This window comes from Brachycentrus maculatus, unplaced genomic scaffold (genome assembly GCF_059751285.1).
Source record: "Brachycentrus maculatus isolate JH-2025_06_01 unplaced genomic scaffold, ASM5975128v1 h1tg000216l, whole genome shotgun sequence".
NCBI classification, from domain to species: domain Eukaryota; kingdom Metazoa; phylum Arthropoda; class Insecta; order Trichoptera; family Brachycentridae; genus Brachycentrus; species Brachycentrus maculatus.
In genome coordinates, this window is record NW_028280967.1 from 2,054,788 (window position 1) to 2,076,844 (window position 22,057).

Sequence of the window (22,057 nt, forward strand, 5' to 3'; positions counted from 1 at the left end):
CCTCGGAAGACATCTAGAAGAAGATCAAAGAATTCATGGATGCTGCAGAAAGATAACATGATTCGAAGGCATGGCCTAGGTGACGTTGTCCATGACAAAAGGACCTACAGCCTGAGGACGAGGAGAGCTGACTCCAGCAGTCTACAAAGACGATAAGTTGGGATGGAGCCAGGGAAAAGACGAAAAAATACTATAAAAGACGAAAAAATACTAAAAATACTTTAAAAGACGAAAAAATACTATGACAGGAGTTTTTAATATGTTTAGTATACAATGAAAAACTTGATTTTCCTATTATTGAAAATGTCTTTCCTTGAAAGTTTTCGAAAGACCCGTCCGTAAAGAGACCAGTTTCCCTGTGAGGATAATTTCTTGTTATTTTGAGGGGATGGAGAATATTTGCGGAAAGGTCAACTCTAAAAATAAATCTAAAAGAGGAAGTTTACCTCGGAAAAGATTGCGAGGGGATGAATGGAGGGCCCTTAATAGGATCGAAATGGGATCGATCAATCAAGAACTTTTCTTATCAAAAATCTGTGATCTGCAATTTCGTCGAGTGAATTCCACTCTCCGAATTCCACAAAGTACGTTTAAAAGTGGATATATAAACCTTACAGCGGAAGCTATACTAGCCGTGCACAACAAAGTCCTGCTACTGTACTGTAATGTATGGAAAGGAAGCACGGAGTTAGGAAATGATGGATTAAAATACCGTATAACTAACTAACTAACTAACCATCACGCCGCTTCCCCGCAGGGGTAGGCAGAGAGAATAAAGCGCCACACCACTCTGTCCTTGCAAACATTCTTCGCCTCTTCCACGTTCATGCATCTCCTCATACATACCCGCCGATTGTTACGACTCCTAACCTGACCACTTTCAAGTATTTGGCATACCTGATCGTGCCATGTTTTTCTCGGTCTTCATCTGCTTCTTTTCCCACTAAAATTCGCCTCATAAATTTGTTTTACCGTTCTTTCCTCACTCATTCGTTCTACATGTCCAAACCATCTCAACACACCTTTCTTAATTTTATCGATAATGCTTATCTCAGCTTTGCATTCCTTCCTTATTTCACTATTCGCACATCTATCATACATCGTTAATATAAAATACCGTATAATGTAAGGCAAAACAATGCATCATAGAATGGTATAAAAAAAAAATGTTAAGTTAAAACGTAAGTTAAGCGTTATCAGTAAAATTGAGAATGGTGTGCTGAGATGGTTTGGTTATCCAGAATGAGCGCGTGAAGATAGAACCAAACATAACAGTGGAATCTAAACTAGCCGTGTACAACGGCTTCCTGGTACTAACTCTAAATATGGTAATGAAGCATGGAGTTGGAAAAATAATGATAAAAATGTGCGGTAAAACGATCATCATAGATTTTCGAATAGTGAGATAGTAAAATATGCTAACTAACTGACTCACCATCACACCGTTTTCTGCAGGGGTAGGCAGAGACAATAGAACGTCACATCAGTCTGTCTTTGCAAATATTATTTATCCTCTTCCACATTCATGCATCTCCTCATACACACCCGCCGATTGTTCTGACTCTTGACCTGACTTCAATGACTGATTTCAAGTATTTGATCATCCCATGTTTTCCTCGGATCTATCAAAAATGTATGGTTTTAATTAAGCAGGGTTTTTTTTCATGTAACGCGGTGGATCGGCGTTCCGGCACCTTTTTTCACGGATAAATACTATTTTTTTTAATTTTCAATATCAATCAAGATAAAAAAACAATGTTAGCGCTTACGTTATTGCAATGTATATTTATATAATTCATCAAAATGATGAAATATGGATGGTATTCTAATAAAATAATTGTTTTTAGTAAAAAAAAGTCACAAAATTGTTTAATGTATAAGGGTTTGAAAATGTATGATGAGATGCCTGAATAAATGAAGAATGAAAAGAGTCTGAAAGAATTTAAAAATAAATGTTTTGTTTACTGTAAGAAGTAATATATATATATAAGAATATATATATATATATATATATATATATATATATATATATATATATATATATATATATATATATATATATATATATATATATATATATATATATATATATATATATATATATATATATATATATATATATATATATATATATATATATATATATATATATATATATATATATATATATATATATATATATATATATATATATATATATATATATATATATATATATATATATATATATATATATATATATATATATATATATATATATATGACGTAAATAATAGTTTATATTAGTGTAATTATATAAGCTAATTAAAGAAATAATAAAAAAACAATAATAAAAAAGCTTGACATGAACTGAGTTCCGGAAAATTTTGTTTAAAAAATAACCCTGATTTTACGTAACAATATTAGTTTTAAATATCCTGAAATCAATATCTGGGAACTTTTCCTTTGGAATGTCCTTAGATGTTTTTAAAATACCTTATTATTTATTTTGTTCAATCCGATTACTAAAATGTGTCGCCTACTTTCAAAATCCGCCAGATCCAAATTTATAATATTTTAAAATATACACTCTATCGGAATGCCAATTGTGGGTTTTATTGTTTAAAATATTTACATACTTGAAAACCTTGCTAAAAATACTTAAAAACAGCGTTGTATTTCAAATTCCGCTATATTCATGGAACATGCCTTCTGACCCATATCGGCCAATCAGAGAGCGGGAATAGATAAAAAATTAATATGACGTCATTATTGGTTTGTGTCTCGTATTGTTTTTTATACTAAATATATATTTTTAAATGGTAAAATTATGTATTACATAATATTTTATCTAAAGATAGACAAATCTTTTCAACATAAATGTTACCCGGAGAATTTAGCATTTTTTGTAAAATCGACTTATATTGGATCTGGCGGATTTTGAAAGTAGGCGACACAAATAAAAATGAACAAGTAAAGTTGTAGATTTTGTAAATAACCAGGTAAAGGAAGCTAATAGGAAGGGCGGATGTAGAACGGTATCTCGGGGCTAGAGTGGGATGTCGCCCGACCGGATGTCCGCCTGTAAAGTTTGCATTACAAACTGTGAGGTGGCTTAGGAATCAATTAATTTACGAACCCGAATAACGGCAAACGCTATCTTCTTCCTTCATACATTATTTTATTTTATCCGTGGCAAAGTTGTCGAAATAGGCGATCAAAGTAATTATTTCAAAAAATATACCACTTCTAAAAAAGTCTTCTTTAAAAAAAAAGAATTATTTAAATAATTATAAATTATTTACTCCCCAAAAAAAGTCGTTAGTGAATTCGATATTTACTAACGATTTTATTCATTATAAAATATGTACTACTTAAAAAAGTCATTAGTGAATTCGATATTTATTAATGATTTTATTCATTATAAAATATGTACTACTTAAAAAAGTCGTTAGTGAATTCGATATTTATTAATGATTTTATTCATTATAAAATATGTACTACTTAGAAAAGTCGTTAATGAATTCGATATTTATTAATTATTATCATAATTAAAAAATATATTTTAATTTAAAAAATCGTTAATGTAATTAATTATTAATGATTTTATTCATTATAAAATATGTAGATACTACTTAAAAAAGTCGTTAATTAATTTCATTTTTAATAAATAGTTTCCTAACTACAAAACATATTTTAATTTAAAAAAGTCGTTAATGTATTCGATATTTATTTATGATTTTATTCATTTTAAAATAATCACTACTTTTAAAAAAGTCGTTAATTAATTCTATATTTTTTTAATGATCATTAAATATATACTACTTAAAGAAGTCGTTAGTTAATTCGATATTTATTAATTATTTTACTAATTTTAGAATGTATTTTAATTGAAAAAGTCAGAAATGAATTCGATATTTACGAATTATAAAATATATACATACTTACTACGTAAAAAAAGTCGTTAATGAATTCGATATTTTAATTAAATTATTTTAAATTTTAAATTTATTTAAATTTATTCTTTATCATACACATGAGCTGTCTGTCAATCATCGGTTCTTGGTACGTTCACACATTAATTAAATTCACTTATAAAAATCTATTTCCATAATAAAACTAATATAAAATCCTGCATACCATACATACATGATTATTATTATAACACACTACATAAATTAAATGAGTAAAATTATAAAAAAAATCATACCTTGTCCATTTTATCTAGCCTCCTGTAGTGTGATGATGTCGGTGATGACGAACCTGGTCACCTGGAAAAATTAAATTAAAAAGAAATCTATAAAGTTGTTGTTTTAAAAATTGAACAAAATTAATAATGAAGTATTTAAAAAAATGTAAATATACATTTCATAGGAAAACTTCGACTGATATCAATTAGAGGGAAGAAAATTCATTATTATCATTTCTTATTATATTTATATTTATATTATTTTTATTATTATATAATACATATATACGAGTATAAACAAAAAAAAAACACGTAACGCGGTGGAACGGTGTTTTGGCACCTTTATTCACGGATAAATTTTTTTAATTATAAAAATCAATTAGACAAAACTATCTATATTTATATAATTCGTCAAAATTATAAAATATGGTATTGTGATATTAATATTTAAATGATATTCAAATATATTTTTTTAATAAAAAGTTTGACATGAAGTGAGTTTCGGAATTTTATTATTTTGTTTTAAAAAAAGCGCTATATATTTATATATATATATATATATATATATATATATATATATATATATATATATATATATATATATATATATATATATATATATATATATATATATATATATATATATATATATATATATATATATATATATATATATATATATATATATATATATATATATATATATATATATATATATATATATATATATATATATAAATAAATAAATATATATAATGTAGCCTCCAGCACGGTAGCGTGTTTAGCTACCGTGCTGGAGGTCCCGGTTCGATTCCCAGGGGGTTGAAAATAAATATTAGTGATTTTACACTGTAATATTTATTTAATATTACCTTGGACTGGTTCCTGAAGCGCAAGAGTGATCACCTTGCCTTCATATAAGTAATGACCAAGATTACACTGTGTCAATTCGATGCAGTGCCCTATGCACCATTGGGTGCGGATAAGGGTTAAAGTAATAAGTAATATACAAACATACATATAATCGTACACAATACTGTTCCAACCGAAGGTCGCCGCGGATAAAGCGATTGTAAATTTTAGAGGGTTTTAATCTAGCCATTAGTGTATTAATTAATAAAGTTTTATAAAGTTTCATAATTCCGACGGCAAATATTTACACCCCCCCCCCCTCCCACTAGCTCTGGGGGCTGACATCCCAGCACCCTTAAAGCTTGCTAAAGGGTGCCATACTTAAAGTATGCAGTTATAATGCACATATCGCTCACTCCTTTCAAGAACGTCATTAATAAAAAAAACTTAATTTTTCAGGAGAACGTTTTTAAAGTTTAAAAATAAAAATAAATATTAAGCCACTTATTGAACTTTTAACTGTGCAACAGATCTTTTTAGGTAAAACCTGACTATTTTTTCTCCATTTGAAAAATATTAAGTATATTTAAAAAATAATTAATCAATGCCCTTTCTTCAAAATGCAAAAACAACACTTTCAGCCTTGTAGCGGGTAAGTATTAAGTTAAAAATATGCCTCTTTTGCTGGGATATAGTACATTTTGTGGGCATTCCGAAAACATGCACAACTGAAAATTGATTTATGACGTTCTTGAAAGAAGTAAGCGATATATTATTACATAGAGATAAGCATTATCGATAATATCAAGAAAGGTGTGTTGAGATGGTTTGGATATGTGGAACGAACTAGTGAGGAAAGAATGAAAAGGATGAAAGAAATTAAAAGCTTAAAAAAAAAATGAATTTAATTATATAAGGGATTTACAACATTTTGAGTGTGTCCAAATACTTTTTCACAAAATCTGGATTATCTCCAATTACAGGAGTTATTTTCATATTATTTTTTGACATCTCATCAAAGATGAAGAAGAATATGGAAAAAAAAAATAATTATAATAATTATATAAGGGATAGTACCATAATTTTTTTTACCAAATCAATGAATGAGTTTGTTTTTTTTAAATTAAATTTTACAAAATACCTTCACATCCATAAGAAAATTATTCCTTGAAACAATTACCAATTGTTTCAAGGAATAATTTTCTTTCGCTAATAAATGCTCAATTATTTCAGGCTGTCTTTATTTATAATGTGGTTCCGTTATTAACTTTGTGTTGTTAACACAAATCAAATGTTTCGAAAAAATTATAATAACACAATAAACATAACATTTCTTTTTAAATTTATTTAAACCCTTTAATGTATTTACAACATTTTGAGTGTGTCCAAATACTTGTTCACAAATCGGGATTATCTCTAATGATAGGAGTTATTTTTCATATTATTTTTTGACATCTCATCAAAGATGAAGAATAATATCGAAGTCTGAGCATTTACGGGGCTGTTATTAGTATGTGAGGTCCGAATCCTGGATTATCATCACATACTGAGAAACGCCAGAAAGTATCATTTTCATTTTATTATTTTAGCTTATAAAAAAAGCTTCTTTTCATCTCACCAATAGATGTCTCTAGTGAATTTCTAGTGATGAAAGAACAATGTTTCGAACAATGTTTTGATTCATATATATAGAACTTCAAAGAATTTGAGTGGTGTAGTTGTCAATAATGGGTAGAATTGGTGAATGTTACACGTGTGTAAAGTGATCAATTTAACCAGCCTATGACGGTCGTCGGCCACGTAAATGCCCTGATTTCTATATTCTTCTTCATCTTTGATGGGATGTTAAAAAATATTTAAAAAAAAAAATCATTTGAACTATTTTAAATTCAATCTTCATACATTCAGGCATCTCATCATATATTTTTAAACCTTCATACATAATTCAAATCTATATTTAAAAAAATGGGACCATTTTCACCAGACAATTTTCTTCCACGTGTCGAATTGACTAAATACTTGCAAAGGTATGTAGATGTATTTTTCTCAGAGTATCATTCTAGATATATGAGAAAAATTCTTCTATACTGCGCCTGCGTCACAGTAACGATCGCTTTTTGCAGGAGAAAGAGATGGAAACATAAAAGAGAGACGGATTTATAATAGGACGAGACATCAAAAAGATCCAAGCGACAATTTTCACAGGACACGAGGAAATAGGACTTGAAAATCCATTCAATAAAGCTGAAAATGGCTCGCATTTCACTAAGGTTCCTTTGCTATTTTTGTTCTGAATTTGAAGAGAAACATTCGTAGCGTGCTGTGATGTTGTAATGACAAAGCTGACTAAGGTCTATTGGCTGTGTATGCGAATTTAATCCCTAAATCATCAATATCGAAATGTTTGAATATCATTCCCGATTATAGTACTCGTATAGGATTTTATCTAGTATTTATAAAGCGTATACTATCCCGAATTTGTATTTTGTTTTGAGATTTGTCCACACTATATTTATGAAAATATTTTTTTAATAAAAAAACAATGACGACTGTAACGAAAGTGTTAGTATTTCCATTCATTTGTCCATATAGATAAAAATATAATTGTTCGTTTGTTCCAAATCTTAAATCTTCCAAAGTTACAAGTTCACCGATTGATTTGAAATTTTGATACAACGTTGTATTCGAAACGCCGGATATATTTACGATATATAAGACACACTTCTATAAGACCACGTTTTTGAGTTTATTAATGTGAATGCGACTAGTTTAGAGAACTACGGTTGTTCTCATCATCAGGTGAAAATATAATATACAGCTTGATTTTTCACCGTGTTAAAACTTAAATAAGTGATCCTTTACGAGTGATTTATTTTTATATTCAAATTACTGACATGTTGTACTTTAAAAAAATCACTATGATCACCAACTTTGTGGAATAAATAACATGATGATTTTAATATTCCGCCTCCGCCTCCGTAGTGTAATGGTCAGCATGCTCGGCTACCGTTCTGGAGGTCCCAGGTTCGAATCCCAAGGGGGGTAAAATAAATATTAGTGATTTTTTTCACTGTCATATTTATTCAATATTACCCTGGACTGGTACCTGAAGCGGAGGGCTGATCACCTTTCCTTCATGTGTAAACGATCAAGATAACACTGCGTTTATATGACGCAGTGCCCTATGCACCATAGGGATGCGGATAAGGGTTTTATTATTATTATTTAATATTAAAAGAAAACACTTGCATAATACCATTTTTTTAGTTTATTTATGTAAACAATACCATATTATTTCGAGAAATAAAAATACTTTGTGTTTTGATCCACTCACATTTTTATTAACCAACTAGTTTCGGCAACAGGTTGTTGCTGAAACTACTTGGTTAATAAAAATGTGAGTGGATCAAAACACAAAGTTTTTTTATTTCTCGAAATAATATATCAATATGATCCACAAAGTTCATGCTTTCAATATTCAAAACATAAACAATACTAGTTTTGAGGACAATTGCTCTCATCAACAGGTACAGAATACAATTTGAATTTCCGCCATGTTAAAATTCAAAAACATGGCCTTATACTTATATTTTTCTGTATAGTAATAACTGAAATTAGTACAAAAAATGACATGATGATTTGCCATTACAATATGATGAATAATTTATTTAAAAAATCTTTAAAATATTTTTTTTTATATAAAATACATACAGATACGTGTATGAGTGTGAGGTAATAAAATTGATTAGTATTGTATTAGTAACATATTGTATTAGTATTACATATATTATAATTTATTACATCAACAGGCACCGTGGCGTAGTCGGTTTCGATTCCCGCCAAGTACAAAATAAATTCTAGAAAGATTTATTTTCAATTGGTCTGGGTACTTGTTATGTATTTATCTCATTTACTTTCCCTATCCTTTCTATCCTACCTGCGGACAAGCCTCTAAAAGTACAGAGGCTAAGTGGATATATATATATGTATGCATATATATATATATATATATATATATATATATATATATATATATATATAGGGTCCGCCATCTAAAGTTTTTTTTTTCAACTAGTACTTATTTCGTGAATGGTAACACTTAGCTCATGTCTGATTTGACAGATAATTAGTTTTATCCTTCCGCTGAGCAAATATGGTTGTGTATACGCTTGAACAACGCTGGGAAATATTGCGACATTCGACTTACAGAAGATGCCGATTTTGCCAAAAAAATCATCTTTTCGGATGAAGCTCATTTTGATCTTGGCGGGTATGTAAACAAGCAAAATTGTCGTATTTGGGGCACAGAAAACCCGCACGCATACATTGAAAAGCCGGTACACCCAAAACGAGTCACTGTTTGGTGCGGATTTTGGTCCAGAGGCATAATTGGGCCATTTTTCTTTGAAAATGAGCAAGGAGTAGCCGTTAGTCAATGGCGATCGTTATCGGGCCATGTTGAACGGATTTTTGTTCACAAAAATTGAAGAGGAGGATATTGGCAACATTTGGTTTCAACAGGACGGCGCTACGTGCCACACAGCCGAAGCTACACTCGATGTTTTGCGCCCCATTTTCAAAAAAAAAAAGTTATTTGGCGGACCCTATATTTATATATATATATATATATATATATATATATATATATATATATATATATATATATATATATATATATATATATATATATATATATATATATATATATATATATATATATATATATATATATCGTAGTCATATAGGAGAAACTGACCAAGTGCATTTTTTGCCAAAACGTAATCATTAACTATTTGCTATCTTACTAGCTTAATATTGCCATGAAAAAAATCCAAAGGATTTTAAACTTGGAAGTATAGTATATTGATTTGTTAACAATGACTAACTGCATTGGGTTTTATTTTCTTGCCAAGCAAAAGTGACTTAAATGACCCTCCTGAACCTTTTACGTTTTGGTAGTTGGTCACTTTCTCCTGTACGACAACGATATTTACTCGATATATCCCCCTTGACTAAAAATAACCCATCACCGAACGTTTAAATTCGTTAACCGTTTCCGGGGCTAAGCCAACGTTCGCCTAGCGTAGACAAACTTTTATTTCCATTGCGTTGGTGTTGGTGCCCAGTCCTCCCGTGGGGAGTATGAAATGCCTTTGTGTGCCTACGCCGTAGTAGTTGTGAGCTGGAAAACTGAATGGACCCGAAATTAATTCACAAACAGCGGTGGGCGTGGTCTGGACAAATCACATCACCAAACACTGCAAAACTTGCCGGAATCATTTCATTCAACCAACTACCGGCTAGTAAATATACGACTCGAGTGGTCACCTAACAACTTATTATGATTAAAGTTGGCCAAAAGCGTTCTCTCCTAGTTCCGTTATCTGCAATTAATGGTGTCATATAAGGCACTGCATGATTCAGTGTTATATTGATCGTAAATTATAATGCAAAACTTGCCGGAATCATTTCATTCAACCAACTACCGGCTAGTAAATATACGGCTCGAGTGGTCACCTAACAACTTATTATGATAAAAGTTGGCCAAAAGCGTTCTCTCCTAGTTACGTTACCTGCAACTAATGGTGTTATATAAGGCACTGCATGATTCAGTGTTATATTGATCGTAAATTATAATGCAAAACTTGCCGGAATCATTTCATTCAACCAACTACCGGCTAGTAAATATACGGCTCGAGTGGTCACCTAACAACTTATTATGATAAAAGTTGGCCAAAAGCGTTCTCTCCTAGTTACGTTACCTGCAACTAATGGTGTTATATAAGGCACTGCATGATTCAGTGTTATATTGATCGTAAATTATAATGCAAAACTTGCCGGAATCATTTCATTCAACCAACTACCGGCTAGTAAATATACGGCTCGAGTGGTCACCTAACGACTCATTATGATAAAAGTTGGCCAAAAGCCTTCTCTTCTAGTTCGCTTATCTGCAACTAATGGTGTTATATAAGGCACTATATTGAAAGCTGTCCCGCCGCATGCCCAGGTCTGATACAGAAGCATCTAGGCTTCCTGACAGACCTTCTAGATGTATATCTAACAATAGTTAGTTGCACATATAGAAAGCTGTCCCACCGCATTCCCAGATCTGATACAGAAGCATCTAGGCTTCCTGACAGATCTGCTCTTGCTAAGCAATTTTTTTTAAACTAAGTTGCGAAATTTATTGAAAATGTGAAACAATATAAAATTGTGTATCCCGATTTTACTGTGAATTTACATTTAAAAGCTTTCAATATATCTGTCACTGCCAATCATAAATACAAGATTGTAAGTCCATCACCAAATTTTCTAGAAGTACCCCAGTGTAAGGCATATAAGGCATAGGTTTTATAAGGCACTGCATGATTCAGTGTTATATTGATACCAACTAGTGGCTAAAAAATACAAGGCTCAAGTGGTCACCTAACAACTTGTTAAAAACCAGCCAAAAGCGTCTTCTATTTATTTTATCTGCTCCCAATGTATAGGATACTGCAATATATGAATCAATATGATTTTTTTCCTCAAATCACACTGAAAAACTACCTGTAATCATTTCATTCAACCGACTACCGGCTAGTAAATACAAGGCTCAAGTGGTCACCTACCATCTTATTAAAAACTGGCCAAAAGCGTCTTCATCTCGGTTACTTTATATTTATATATAAGGCACTGCATTAGATGACGCAGTATTATTTGTTCGTCAATTATACTCATAAAAAAAACCATCAAGAATCATTTCATTCAATCAACTCATATTTATGTATAATTAAAATTATGAATATATTTAATTTAAATGATAAAATAATGGTGACAAGAACAGGAATACATTTAATTAACAAAGTACTTTCTGAAATGTCACATTTCGTTCAGTTTTTTCTTTCTTTGAAAACGTTTTTAATTATCAGGAAGTGTCTGCGGAAGATAAATAATGGTCGACTTGTGAAAAACTTACCCCCGGACCGAGACACCATCCGCATATCAATTACTTAACCTTTCTTTTCAGATCGATAAATTAATTACTTTCTTTAAAATATGTACTTTGGGGTGTATTCACAATTAAAAAATAATCCCAATTGAGTACCTATAGTATATATTTTAACATTTAATTATTTATTTAATATAATTAGTATTTTTTCAATACGTTTTCTATATATTTATTCTTAAAAGAATCTTATAATTTTAGTTGTACCGAACCTCTCCAAAAAAGAAACTGAGCTCTTGTGCTTGGAGAGGAACTTTTTTCTTCTTGAGAAACGCCAGAAGATATCACACTAATATAATTTCATATTAATAGAGTTTCTGCTCAATAAAAAGCTTCTTTTCATCTCACCAATAATATATATATATATATATATATATATATATATATATATATATATATATATATATATATATATATATATATATATATATATATATATATATATATATATACACATACAACATACATATTTATAAATATTGATATTGATATATAAAACTGAGTATCGTAATATATACTAATACATATATACAATACATAAAACATGTTTAATAATATTTAAACTAATATATATTTTGTAATGTAGTGCTTAGTGCTTTTAGCGACCATACCACCCTTGGGTTCGATTCCCGAGGGGGTGAAAATAAATATAATCGATTAATCAAAGATTTTAAATCATCTGTCAATATATCAGTATTTTAAAGAGAATTTGAGGTGGTATTTTTGGAAAAAAGTCTTTTTAAATCATCTTTATTTAAATAATTAATAACGATAAAAAGTTTTTATCAAGTGTATTTTTTTATTTCCTTTTTTTGAGATGTTCGCTGTTCACAATTAATATAGCGAAGGGTTCAATTAAATAATACGCTAGTTAACAATCTTCTAGTTCGTGAACCGTATCGATTTACTTATTAAACTTCTTGTACATAATGAATGTAGATTGGCGGGCTAATTGGTAAGAAGCAATATCTATTAACTAACCCAAAATAGACTAGTAATACTGGTCGAGGTTTAAACCTTGTACAGCTGTTTCAGTTTGTCAAGGGCAGATAGTGCGTCATATCGCTCACTCCTTTCAAGAACGTCATATATCAAAAATCGTCAATTTTCAGTTGTGCATGTTATCGGAATGCCCAGAAAATGTACTATATCCCAGCAAAAGAGGCATATTTTTAACTTAATATTTACCCGCTACAGGGCAGAAAGTGTTGTTTTTGCATTTTGAAGAAAAGGTACTGTTTAATTATTTTTTAAAAATATACTAAATATTTTTCGAATGGTGAAAAAACCTTCAAGTTTTACCTAAAACATCTGTTGCACAGTAAAAAGTTCAATAAGTGGCTTCATATTTATTTTTAATACATTGTTTTATATTTTTAAACTTTAAAAACGTTCTCCTGAAAAATCAAGTTTTACTACAATATGTTGAAGTTTTATTCCGCCTCCGTGGTGTATTGGTTAGCGCGTTTAGCTACCGTGCTGAAGGTCCCGGGTTCGATTCCCAGGGGGGTCGAATAAAAATAAGTGACTTTTTCACTGCAATATTTATTCAATATTACCCTGGACTGGTACCTGAAGTGGAGGGCTGATCACCTTTCCTTCACGTGTTAACGATCAAGAAACAACTGCTTTTATGTGATGCAGTGCCCTATGCACCATCAGATATGGACGAGGGTTTGAAGAATGAATCATATTAATAAAAAAAAGTCAGATATGAATGATATTAAAAAAAGGCGAATGTCATAAACATTCGTTTGATAATGCCCTAACAAGGCGAAACAATTGTCACAACATAATTTTTTATGTGTTTTTGTTATTAAAATACAACTTAGTAGACTCAAAAAATCTGTGTTTGATTTAAAATTAATACATAAATTAAAATGCAGTTCTACAAATTAAACGCCAAATCAGTAAATAAAGATTTTTTATTAGTTTTATTATTACTATAATGTGGAAGAGGCGAATATTGTTTTCAAAGACAGATCAGCGTGGCATTCTATACTCCCTGCCTACCCCTGCGGAAGAGCAGCTTGATGTTTGAGTATTTTTTAAAATTTATTTAATTTAAACATAAACGGTGATTTTTTCTAAATATCTCATTATATATGGCTGAAACTTTCATACGTTTCCTGAATTAAAGTCAGTTAGGGCTATGAATTTTTTTAATTTATATGGGTAGGTATCCGGTAAGTCATTTTTTCCAAACATCGCGTTTAAAAATAGACCTACCCCCTTCTAGGGAGGATTGGTTGTGGAGAAGCGCTCTTGTAAAATGTTTTTCATTAAAAAACTAAAATTAGTAACTTAATTGAGCTTTATTAAAATCCCAACGACTTGGTAATGAGAGATAAAATGATTTAAGCAGAAAGTTACAAAAAATTATACTATTGTTTGACATCTCATCAAAGATGAAGAAGAATATGGAAGTCTGGGCATTTACGGGGCTGACGACCGTCATAGGCTGGTTTAAGTGATCACTTAAACGTTACTGTGACGCAGGCGCAGTATGGAAGAATTTTTCTCATATATCTAGAATGATACTCTGAGAAAAATACATCTACATACCTTTGCAAGCATTTAGTCAAGTCGACACGTGGAAGAAAATTGTCCGGTGAAAATGGTCCCAATTTTAATAAAAATTTGCATTATGTATGAAGGTTTAAAAATATATGATGAGATGCCTGAACGTATGGAGAATGAATTTGAAATAGTTCAAATGAATTTAAAAAAAATATTTTTTGACATCCCATCAAAAATGAAGAAGAATATAGAAATCAGGGCATTTACGGGGCTGACGACCGTCATAAGCTGGTTTAAGTGATCACTTAACACACGTGTAACATTCACCAATTCTACCCATTATTGACAACCACACTACTCAAATTCTTGGAAGTTCTATGGTATATATGAACCAATTTAGAAACCTTGTTCTTGTTCTTGAATCACTAGCAGAGACATCTATTGGTGAGATGTAAAGAAGCTTTTTATTAAGCAGAAACTCTTATATTAGTATGTGAGGTCCGAATCCTGGATTATAATCACACACATGAGAAACGCCAGAAAATACCATTTTCATTTTTATTACTTAAGCTAATAATTTGACCAGATAATTTATTTACAACATTTTGAGTGTGTCCAAATGCTTGTTCACAAAATCTGGATTATCTCCGATTACAGGAGTTATTTTCATATTATTTTTTGACATCTCATCTTTTATGAGATGTCAAAAAGTAATATGAAAATAACTCCTGTAATTGGAGATAATCCAGATTTTGTGAGCAAGTATTTGGACACACTCAAAATGTTGTAAACAAAAAATTAGCTTTTTATCGTCACATTAACCTTGACCTGTGTTCTCGAAATGTGTCCGCCTCCGTGGTGTACTGGTTAGCGTTTTAAGCCACCGTGTTGGTGGTCCCGGGTTCGATTCCCAGGGGAGGGGGTTGGTTAAAAAATAAATATTTGTGATTTTACACTCGAATATTTATTTAATATTACCCTGAAATGGTCCCTGAAGCCCAGAAGTGATCACTTTGCCTTCATGTAAGTAATGATCGAGATAACACATCAATACGTTGCAGTGTCCTATGCGCCATTGCGTGCGCATAAGGGAATAGAAGAAGAAAAAGAAATGATGTTCACAAATCTGGATTTAGGGGTTATTTTTACATTTTTACATCTCAACATAGATGAAGAAGATTTTGGAAATTTGTGTTTTTACAGAGCTTATGACCTGTCATATGCTGGTTAAGTGATCATTTTACACATGTAAAAAGTGATCACTTAACAAGTCTATGACAGGTCGTTAGCCAGACTTCCATATTCTACCTCATCTATGTTGAGATATCGATATAAAATAACTCCCAAGTGGACAAAACCCAGATTTGTGAACAAGCATTTGGACACACTCAAAATGTTGTTAGTAATAATATTAATACATAACTTTAAAGGAAGACAGACAGCCAAATAATAGAGGAAAAAAATGTCGTATACAGTGTTACTTTTCATTGTTACTTTTTTATTCTGTTCCTTTATTAATACAATGAAAACTCTCCTCTTTTGGTTTATTTTTGTCTCGGTTTATAAATTACAGTTCAGAAGAGAAAAATGATAGAAATTACGGTGAGTATTATTATATTGTAGCAAAAAGAATGTTTAGATTTGAGGGTGAAATTTATGAGATCGCATACCTTAACAAAATAAATGTCTTATAATTTAGTACAAAATTTGTACTCAAAGTACGTGGGAAGAAGCGCAGGTCCCTCTTTCCAACGCAAACTCCCATAAATCCATCTCTTTCACCCGCACATTTAACAATTAACGTACGTTCTGCGGCCATCACTCTTACTCATAAACGAAAAATATGTCTTTCTCTCTTTTCGTTTTCCCGGCATTTTCGCCGGGTTTTATGGGTGCAACCGTCTCTTTTCCACATATTCGATTCGTACCGCCCTGTCTAGCTCGCTCGAGTCTAATTTGGAAGCAGACGTACTTCTTTTCGCTTGTTCTTTCGATCCGATTCGATATTTGTATACTTTTTCCCGCTCTGCAGCATCCCTGAGTTTTCCCATTAACACGACGCCCGTCTTGACGTCACTCTCTATGTCGTACTAGTATTATAAAGCCATCTCATTCGCGTGCGAAATAAATTTAACGTACGTTTTTCATTCTGTCTTATTCATTCTCACGACGTGAATATATTTTTATCTCTGTCTTGCGGTTTACGTAGGATATTTATGAAAATTTTCCGAATGTTTCCTTTCCTTGTTACTCTAGTCCAAATGAATTAAACCTTCTCATAGTAAAAATTCAAATAGTATTCTTCGGGGTCATACTCTCTTCTTCTCACACAAGTAAATGACTATTTGTCATCTTTGTCTATTAACATCACAAAGTTTGACCCGTTCGTGCTCGGTATATACATTTTTTCAAAGGCTAAACATCAACGAATATGAGTTTATATAAGTACTTAAAAACTACCGATCAGTCGATTAATTCAATAACCGATTAAATAAGTAAATTATTTGTCGTAATTTCACTATTTTTAAGTAATTCTGTTATTTTACAAACTTCCAGACTGGAATAAATTAGGTACTTATTTGATTGAAAAACGTAACCAAAAACCTTTCAGAACATCTGAAGGATTACAATATTTCTTTCAAATCCTAACGGACTACCTAATCACGCCGTTCTTTACAATCATCTTCATCACCCCGTCAACTCCTTACCTAATCCTAAATTCATGAGCCTTCATTTGCAGTCACGCAAACTTTCTTAATGTATTTTTTTAAATAATATTTGTTCACATATTTATACCAACTCTTTCGGCTTCTGATTAAAACTGATTTAAAATTATAAAAACCAGACTACTATCAATAGTCTGTTTTTGATGGAAAGTGTTATTTATATACATACCACAAAGTTGACAATGCTTTAAAAATACAAAATATGAAGAAGTAATAAAAAGTATTTTTTATTTTAATCGTTAAAAAAGAAACTCTAATTGTGTTCAGTGGTATAAGTGAAATGGTCAGAAGTGTACTGGTAGGAATCGAAAAAGATCGGTGTGTATGTATGAAAAATGTAGAAGAGGCGAAGATTGTGTGCCAAGACATATTGGTGTGGCATTCTATTATGCCTACGCCTGGGGGGAAGGGCGTGTTGGTTAGTAAGTTTTATTTATTTATTTTTTAAAATTATCTATAATTGAGAAAATCGGGGTTTGAAAGTGTTATTTTCCATCCCATTTTAACACATATTGAAAATATGTATACTTACCTCTTTCCGACACACCTGATGCTCAATTTTAACCCGCACAACCTTCGTCCCTTTCATTCAAACTGAAAATACATTTCACCCTCCCTTTCGCTCGATTTAATTCCCATGAAAATTCCGGAAAATTTTACTCCTGTCGCATTAGAGGAATGATTTTGCAAAAAGGGATCTATTGCTGGCTGTAAAATATTTCTATATTCGTATTTTCTGGTACTTTTTTTTACTAGTTTGTATATTTTAGAGGTGCATTTGATATTTGAATGGGGACTAATCCTTTATATGCAACCTGTTAACTTTTCAATACCGTTTATCCGTGAAATTAAACGGATAGACGCATTTTTCTTTAAACGCCCACCATCTTTAGGAGTCAACCTTACAATAGGGTATTAAGGAAACCTTTCAAGTAGTAAAAATAAAATTTTATGTAAATATTTATTATATTAAAAGGAGGAAATGTAAATATTTATTTTATGAAGAAAAATTAAATAAATTAGATTTTATACAAAATGAAGCGATAAGAATAGTTCTTAAGAAAAAAATATATAATAATATAGAAAAAAATGAGAGAAGAACTAAACTGGTTATCTATAAAAAAGAGACTTAATTAAATATGCTGATCTTTATCCGTAATTTTTTTAACGTTAAATTACCAAAATATTTTGGATAAAATAGATTTAAACAAAAATTGTCATGAGCATATTACTAGAAATAAGGATAAAATAAGACTGCCATTGTTGAAAAAACCGAGTCACAAAATTGTTTAATGTATAAGGGTTTGAAAATGTATGATGAGATGCCTAAATGTATGAAGGATTAAAAGAGTCTGAAAGAATTTAAAAATAAATGTTTTGTTTACTGTAAAAAGATGTAAATATATATATATATATATATATATATATATATATATATATATATATATATATATATATATATATATATATATATATATATATAAATATATATATATATATATATATATATATATATATATATATATATATGTATATGTATATATATATATATATATATATATATATATATATATATATATATATATATATATATATATATATATATATATATATATATGTATATGTATATATATATATATATATATATATATATGTATATATATATATATATATATATATATATATATATATATATATACATATATACATATATATATATATATATATATATATATATATATATATATATATATATATATATATATATATATATATATATATATATATATATATTTATATATATATATGAAATAAAATAACTAGGTAAAATATATAGTACCTACATAAAACAGTTCTACCACCAGATGTCGCATGCGTCGCACTGAATAAAACAAAAGACATCAGATAAAAAAAAATTAATATTCTGAACTGTCAGAATCAGACAGATAGAAAAATATTAAAAGATAAATTAAGAATAAACTTCAATTACAAAGCAACACATTGTTTATTTTATTACTATACACCCACTTTACATGTGTGTGTGTATCAGTGGCGGTACTTCCCTAGAAGCCCAAAAGCCCGGCTTGCCTAACAACTCCAAATAAAAATTACTAAATCTAGACCAAATGATTAAAAATATGTAATTAATGTATGACTATTTTCAAATTATGGCGCGCTTACATGATTATTAAACTATATGCATGCCATTTTATGGTGATGGTACTTATTGGTTATAGTTAATATCTGAGGAAGATATTTTATTATAGTGAACATTTTCTTTATTTCAAGGTGATGGCTTTACCTTACAAAAGTTACATGTTAGCATATTTTTACAATGATTACAATAGATTGTTTATATTTATAATACTTTCTGGGTGCTTACTATACTGAGAATAATATGAGGAGAAGAAATTAAAGGTACATCATGTATTAACGAATGTGAAAAATAATGGGCTTGCCTTACTGGTAAACCCTAGGCACGCCACTGGTGTGTATGATGTTAATTAAGTGTAAATAATAGTTAATATTAGTTGTAATATTAGCTAACTTAAGAAATAATAAAAAATAACATAATATATTTTTTTAATTCATAGGCGTTTCAACTTGATATGAAACATCTGTCGTTCTTTTTTATATAAATATGAAGTCTGAAAAAGTTTGAGCATCCCAGGGCTTACGACCTGGCATTTGGCTGGCTTTAGCGATCACTTTTTACACTTATAATTCAATCGTATTGTATGATCAAACGGCAAACGATTTTTTTAGCTTTTCGGTTCTACATATTCATGTTATCGCTTTACACACGTGTAACATTCGCCATTCTACCCATGATTGACAACCATACAATTCAAATTTGTGGGAGTCCTGGATATATCATTAATTTCATGACACAGTAAATATGGGGTCACAAGAGCTATCTATGTTGAATTGGATTGTACTGTTTTATGTTTTAGAAATACGTCTTACTTCAACCAGCCATACTTCCAAACGTTTCGATAATCGTACTCACATGTGGAAGGTTCCGAGACCATTGCATACATAAGTAGGTTTCAAGAATGAATGCAATAGAATTAATACTCAATAATGTGCAGAATGGTTATCTTTATATAGGTGTATAAAGTGATCACTTGCTAACAATCTTCGCCTCTTTCACATGCATGCATCTCCACCATACCCGCCGTACATACCCGCTCATACATACCCGCCGATTATTTCAATTACTGAAATGATCACTTTCAAGTTTTTGAAATACTTCACCATGCCAGATTTTCCCCGGTCGTCCTCTGGTTCTATTACCAACCAAATTTGCATCATAAATTTGTTTAGCTACTCTTTCCCCACTCATTCGATTCACATGCCCAAACCTGGAATGGTTTGAGCATATAAATCGAAGGCACCTTTCTTAATTTTATCGTTAATGCTTATCTCAGCCTTACAATATATATATATATATATATATATATATATATATATATATATATATATATATATATATATATATATATATATATATATATATATATATATATATAAATATATATATATATATATATACATATATATATATATATATATATATATATATATATATATATATATATATATATATGTATATTCATATATATATATATATATATATATATATATATGTAATAAAATAACTAGGTACCTACCTATACATTTTATTAAGTACTTACAAAAAGTACCTACATAAAACAGTTCTACCACCAGATGCCGCATGCGTCGCTCAGGAGAAAACAAAAGACTTACGATAATATTATTGACTGTCAGAATCAGATAGATAGATAGATAGATAGATATAAAGTTATTATAAAGATTAATTAAGAATAAACTTTTATTGTCGTTTTATAACGTGGTAATATTTTCCTTTTGAAAATTAAGTGTAAATAATATGTAAAGTGGGTGTATAATAATAAAATAAACAATGTGTTGCTTTGTAATTAATCACATAATTACAATAAAACATTATTTGACAAAAATAGAATAGGCTGCGAATTCAACGTAGGAGACATGGTGTATGTGGAAAATGGAAACAAGCTAAACAGAAAAAAATTGGATGAACTAAAAATTGGACCTTATAAAATTATTGAAAAAATTTCTAACTCAATATACAGAATTGATACAGGTCACAAAAAAATAAAATCAAACCTTTATCATATCACTAAACTTATACCAGTCCCTTCACTACAAGAAGATGATCCGGAGGACGAGTGAAAATTTTACTATGAATTTTCATCCCCAAGGGGGGAGATGTAATAAAATACCTAGGTACCTACCTATACATTTTATTAAGTACTTACAAAAAGTACCTACATAAAACAGTTCTACCACCAGATGTCGCATGCGTCGCTCAGAATTAAACAAAAGACTTCCGATAATATTATTAACTGTCAGAATCAGATAGATAGATAGATAGATAGATATAAAAATTATTATAAAGATAAATTAAGAATAAACTTTAATTACAAAGCAACACATTGTTTATTTTATTATTATACACCCACTTTACATATTATTTACACGCAATTTACAAAAGAAAAATATTACCACGTTATAAATATTATTTACACTTAATTTTCAAAAGGAAAATATTACCACGTTATAAAACGACAATTTTGTTAATTGGAAATGGATTATGAAACATTAGATGTATTAAAACAATTACTACAATATGTTCGGGGTGAGAGAGAAAAATTAGAAGATGATCAAAGAAAACGATTAGAAGATAATCAAAGAAGACGTGGAAATCTAAGAACTAGTGATAAAATTAAATATAAA

The 22,057-nt window shown here is 29.9% G+C and overlaps 1 long non-coding RNA gene across 1 annotated transcript in view; it reads right to left on the reverse strand.

Moving 5' to 3' along the window:
* LOC148306978 (uncharacterized) overlaps window positions 1-22,057 on the reverse strand; it is a 166,553-nt gene that overhangs the window by 21,173 nt on the left and 123,323 nt on the right. The window contains exon 2 of the long non-coding RNA XR_015837917.1: window positions 4,190-4,250. This is a non-coding gene — a long non-coding RNA (uncharacterized LOC148306978). The remainder of the gene's footprint in view (window positions 1-4,189; window positions 4,251-22,057) is intronic.